The 6,396-nt window shown below is 40.9% G+C and overlaps 1 protein-coding gene across 2 annotated transcripts in view; it reads left to right on the forward strand.

The window, feature by feature from the left end:
- The window catches only part of PIP5K1B (phosphatidylinositol-4-phosphate 5-kinase type 1 beta), a 290,127-nt gene that overhangs the window by 9,755 nt on the left and 273,976 nt on the right, over positions 1 to 6,396 (forward strand). The gene's annotated exons all lie outside the window — the stretch shown is intronic.

A 6,396-nucleotide genomic window follows, 5' to 3' on the forward strand; every position in this document is an offset into this window, starting at 1 on the left:
AGAGAAAGGAAAGGAGAGGGAGAGAGAAATAGAAATATCAATGAGAGAGAAGCATCAACATCACTTGGCTGCCTCCTGCACAGCCCCTACAGGGGATAGAGTCCACAACCTGGGCATGTGCCCTGACCAGGAATCGAATCGGTGACCTCTTAGTGCATGGGTCAGTGCTCAGCTACTGAACCACACAAGCTGGGCAAATGTCACCTGCTCTTGAGGCCTTCTCTGATCATCTATCCTAAAGAGGACCTTCTTCATAAGTTTTCTTCACTTATCATAAGGGATACTTATACATTTAGGTATTTAACTTGTTTTTCTACCACCTCTGCCCAAGAAACTCACACTCAACCCAAGATAATAAACTTTTTGGGGGCAGAAGTCATGGTTCTCAAACACTCTTTTTCTAGTGCTTGGCACCTGGTAGGTGCCTAGTAAATATTTAAATGAATGGAGAAGTCCCATCCATCCTGTCAAGATGAACTGGGCCACCATTAAGCTAACTCAAGCTGAACAGGTTTAGCCATGAAGACAGTTCTTAAAAGCTACTGATGGCAACTCCATGCGAATGACAGTCACGTCCTCTGGGAGGAGGAAGCAATGCTTGGTTAGGTGAATGAATTCTGGCATGAGTATGATGCACACGACTGGATTGGACACCTAGGGCTTCTGATAGTACAAAAAAATACTCTAGAGAGTTGCTGGCCCTGTCAAATACTAGATACTCCCAAGCCTGGGAGGTAGACCAGGGTCAGTGGGTGATGGGAGTAACACATGCTCTGTGCATAACTTACGACTGGGTGTCACTTCAATAGGATGCCAAATGGAAGAATGATTTCGAGAGCTAGTGGTTTTCTCGCAAGAGGAAACGGTGGTTTACTGACAGTTCTCAGAATATTTCAAGTCAGTTTGCTGTACACGATATTGATGGACCTCCTTGGCCAGGACAGTACCAGGTGCTACAGGGTATACAGAAAGTATGAACATGGTTCTGGCTTGGCTTTACTGAGAACTCACACTATTCCAGGCACTTTTCAAGGACTATTTCTTTTCATCTTCAACATGTTCCCAGATGACAGAGGAGGAAATGGGAACCAAGTCAGGTTAGGAACATGCTCATGAGCACAGAGCCAGTAAGGGATGGTTCCAAGCCTGGCTCTTCTCGTTTTAAAGCCCACATTCTTTTGTCTCTTCAGGCAGTTTCAGTTTGGGAAGAAAAGTTTTTTAAAAAAGAAAACATAACTGAATTTAGAATTTTTTTTATCTATGAGCTCTAGATTACATAATTGTCATTCTACATGGATATCTCAAAGGCCCCTCAAATTCTACATGCCCAAGACCAGGTCTTTTCTCTCTATACCTGGTCCTCTCGCAGTGTTGCCCAGCTCTGTGATAGGCACCACTAGTCACTACCCAGCACAAGGCAGAAACCTAGGAGCCATCTTCGACCCTGTCTTTTTCATCCACTGCATCGAATCCATCACCCATTTCTGTTGATTTTGCTTCCTGAATATTTCCCCTGTCCATCAGCTTCTCATTGTTTCTGCTGATTCTGTCCTAGTCCAGCGTCTCATCTTTCTCTGGATGCTAGCCATAGCTTTCTTGGGCTCCTGAGTACATTCTGGCCCTCCTCTAATCCATCATCCATACTGCAGCCACAACAATTGAGATGGCTGGACTCTGATGGACAGATCCTTACCTCCCACACCCAGGCAATCCCTCATGGAAGTAGACACATTCTGGCCTCTGGGGCTTCTACGTTGGTGGCCTTTTGGACTCTTGCACAACCTCTGAGGACTTCCTCTTCCAAATCGCATTCTACCCCAGTGCTTTTGCTCAACTGGAGTTCCCTCAAGCCCACAGTGGTAACTCAAGTCAGCTGCTCTTACAGGCACAGGATGAAGACCAGTGTGATCCCAGGGATCTGCCCAACCCAAATTTTCAGAGTGCCCTGGGAATCCTCAAGGTGCACTCACTCATTCAAACAGGAACCAAAGACTGCTAATTAGGTAAGAGAAAAGCAGTTGTTGAGAAAGGAGTTAGTTGGAGGCTAAAAGCATTAGCTTTGATGTTCTAGATATCTTTAGGATGAAATAAAAAAAAAATGGAATTGTAGGATCCTATAGAAACTAGTTAATGTAAATTGGCCTAAGCTAAGCTTGCATTTAATCTTTGCACATGGCTTTTTCAGGTACTCAGTGTCACTTGACCTGTAAATAAAAGAGAAATAGCAAACTGTCTTAGTTCAGGCTGCTGTAACAGTTCTGTAGACTGAGCAGTTTATAAACAACAGAAATTTATTTTTCACAGTTCTGGAGGCTGGCAATCAGAGTGCTCGTATGGTTGAGTTCTGATGAGAGCTCTGTTCAAGGTTGCAGACTGCCAACTTCTCATTGTATCTTCAGGTGGTGGAAAGAAGGCAAGAGAGCTTTCTGGCTTCCCTTTTTTAAGGGCACTAATACCATTCATAAGGGCCCCACTCACATGACCAAACTACCTCCCAAAGATCTCACTTACTAATACCATCACATTAGGAGTTAGGTTTTCAACTTGGGGGACACACATGTTATGAATGAATGATACAATGATCCTGGTAGTGGGTCCATCTCACAACCCTGTATGGCTCAGTCCTTTAAGAGGTACGTTATACACTGTAACCCAGTATAGACATAGACATGTAAATAGTTTTATTGAAAAATCAAGGGTTCGTGGAATACTACTTAGCTACACTACATAAAACATGTTGGGTAGTGGGTTTTCAATACTTAATACACACTTTTGTCTATAAAAAAAAAAGTAAAAACATACCCATTACCAGGATCATTGTATCATTCATTCGTAACATCTGTTTATAAAGTAAGGAAACAAAAAGAAGTGATCAAAAGAAGCAGTACTATGACCTGCTTGAGGGAGTGGTAAGCACATCCTAGGTGTTCAGCTAATATTTGTCAATGTGAAAGGTTAGGCATCATGTTCTATTTGTCTTTGTATTCTTGGAACTCAGCACTATGCCTGGTAAGTGGTGGGAATTTAATACATATGTATTGAACAATTTTTGCATCAAAAAGGAAATCACTCAACAATATTATAATAACTGTATGTTGCCAGATGGGTACTGGAAATATAGGGGGGAATACTTCGTAAAGTATATGATTGGCTGAATACTATGTTGTACACTTGAAGGTATATGATTGGCTGAATACTATGTTGTACACTTGAAGGTATATGATTGGCTGAATACTAAGTTGTACGCTTGAAGGTATATGATTGGCTGAACACTGTGTTGTATACCTGAGGTGCTGACCATGACCTCTCATCGAGTGCTCTTTTTACCCTGTGGGTTCATGGAGGGTTGTGAATGAACATCTCCACAAAGCTTCGCCTGCAAAGTTTTAATTTCCATCAAGAAAGCCTTGTGAAGTTTGGAGAGCAGGCATCTGATAGAGTTGGGGGAAAGTAACTCCTAAGGCTGCCCTGTCTATTACAAGGATAAATAACCACAGTGATGAAATATGGCCTTCAAGCTTGGGCATGTCTATATTTTTTTCAAACAATGCTCCCCCTAAAGTTCATACTAATTTAGTTTAACAAGAACCTAAATACTGTGGGAAAACATGTTTACTTTCAAAATATGTTAAGAACAATTTGACAGCATATATATTTTTCTGCTTGACATACATGGAGACATCAAGCCTGCCCATTTTATCCTTCCTTCCTTCCTTCCTTCCTTCCTGTCTAAAGTTTTACATATGTCTCCTTTTTCCCCAGTTGACATCCCCGTCCCAGGTCATTCCCACCCTGGGCAAGCCCCCACCACCCCAGTGTCTGTGTCCATTGGTTATGCTAATATTCATGCATATAAGTCCTTTGGTTGCTCTCTAACCCCTCTCCCCTACCATTTGTCTCTGTATCTATTCTTGTTCATCAAATTATGTTGATCATTATATCCCACATATTAGTGAGATCATGTGATATTTATCTTTCTCCGACTGGCTTATTTCACTTAGCACAGTGCTTGGCAAACTGCGGCTCGCAAGCCACATGCGGTTCTTTGGTCCCTTGAGTGTGGCTCTTCCACAAAATACCACGTGTGGGCGCACACTTACAGTGCGATTAAAACTTCGTGCCCCATGCGCAGAAGTCGGTTTTTGGCTCTCAAAAGAAATTTCAATCGTTGTTCTGTTGATATTTGGCTCTGTTGACTAATGAGTTTGCTGACCACTGGCTTAGCATAATGCTCTCCAGTTCCATCCATGCTGTTGCAAATGTTAAAAGTTCCTTCCTTTTTACCGCAGCGTAGTATTCCATTGTGTAGATGTACCACAGTTTTTTAATCCACTCATCTGCTGATGGGCACTTAGGCTGTTTCCAAATCTTAGCTATTGTAAATTGTGCTGCTATGGACATAGGGGTGCATATATCCTTTCTGATTGGTGTTTCTGGTTTCTTGGGATATATTCCTAGAAGTGGGATCACTGGGTCAAATGGGAGTTCTATTTTTAGTTTTTTGAGGAAACTCCATACTGTCTTCCACAGTGGCTGCACCAGTCTGCATTCCCACCAGCAGTGCACGAGGGTTCCTTTTTCTCCACATCCTCGCCAGCACTTGTCATTTGTTGATTTGTTGATGATAGCCATTCTGACAAGTGTGAGATGGGTACCACGTTGTTTTGATTTGCATCTCTCAGATGATTAGTGACTTTGAGCATGTTTTCATATGTCTCCGGGCCTTCTGTATATCCTCTTTCGATAAATGTCTATTTAGATCCTTTGCCCATTCTTTTGATTGGATCATTTATCTTCCATTTGTTAAGTTGTATGAGTTCTCTGTAAATTTTTGAGATTAAACTCTTATCGGAAATATCATTGGCAAATATGTTCTCCCATGCAGTGGGCTTTCTTGTTGTTTTGTTGGTTTCTTTTGCTGTGCAGAAGCTTTTTATCTTAATGTAGTCCCATTTGTTTATTTTCTCCGTAGTTTCCCTTGCCCTAGGAGCTGTGTCTGTAAAGATATTGCTACTACATATGTCTGCTATTTTGCTGCCTATGGAGTCTTGTAGGATTTTTATGGTTTCCCGTCTTACATTCAAGTCCTTTAGCCATTTTGAGTTTGTTTTTGTGTATGGTGTTAAGTTGGTGATCTAGTTTCATTTTTTTTTTGCACGTATCTGACCAAATTTCCCAGCACCATTTATTAAAGATACTGTTTTGACTCCATTGTATACCCTTGCCTCCTTTGTCAAATATTAATTGAGCATAATGGTTTAGGTCGATTTCTGGGTTCTCTGTTCTGTTCCATTGGTCTATGTCTGTTCTTGTGCCAGTACCAGGCAGTTTTGAGAACTGTGGCATGGTACATAGCTTGATATCTGGTATTGTGATTCCTCCAACTTTGTTCTTTCTCAGGATAGCTGTGGCTATTCGGGGTCTTTTTTATAAGCCTGCCCATTTTAATTGGCCATTCAACCACCACATGGAAGGAGCTTAAAACAGGGAATGCTTGGCTACTCAGAACTTTGGGGCAGGCTTTTGCTTCTAGAATAAACATCCTGATTACGAAGGGTTCGCTTGCTCCTTTAAGTGTCAACATTTATTATAGCCAATTTTTGCATAGAAAATGTCCCCCAAGTTGTCACAACCTTCCCTGATTTTTAAAAAGATTGTACAGAATAGAGTGTGTCTTTTTTGCTGTGATAAATTTATAGCATTATTATCCATTCAGGGATGCAAGGCTCTTGCCCCTGAACTAAATGACCCCACATAAAATCCTATCTTCCTTTCCTGGATTATTTTTGGGGGTGCTGTTTTTGTGGCTTTCAGCAGTGATTGCCCTTTTACTCGTTGTTTGCTATTGAGACTCTGCTGTAACCTTGGGAGCCAGATGTTTCCATATTGTCTGAATTGTGTTTCTCAAAGAGACTCATATAATGCATTGAGATTGACTAAAAAAAAAAAAAAAAAAAAAAAGGCAAAAGCAGTTTTTGAAGAAGAGCCTTAAGAGGTCTAGTTGTAAGGCAAGCAAGCAAGCTTTAGATCTTTCTCATTCACTTATTCCATTGGCCAATAAAGAGCATGTTTTGCTTTGTCCCGATTTTGTGCTGTTCCGATAAAGTGCTAGCTTTTTAAACTGAGATATTTATTCATGATTTCTTTTTCCTTTTTATGAAATATTTATGTGTTTACTACACTATGGCCTAAAGCATGCTTTCATGGACTTGTTCTTTTAACTTAAACAGAGTGATAATTTATGGGTGATTGGTGACAGTTTCGTTTTTAATGTTATATTCCTTGAGAGGTTGTAGATTACCAAAGGTATTTCTTTTTCCATTGGAGAAATTGCACAGAAAAATTTCCCAAGTTTCCTAATGCCCATCTTCCATTAGAAAACAAACTGTAATGCCT

This window comes from Eptesicus fuscus, chromosome 15 (genome assembly GCF_027574615.1).
Source record: "Eptesicus fuscus isolate TK198812 chromosome 15, DD_ASM_mEF_20220401, whole genome shotgun sequence".
Classification (NCBI taxonomy): Eukaryota; Metazoa; Chordata; class Mammalia; order Chiroptera; family Vespertilionidae; genus Eptesicus; species Eptesicus fuscus.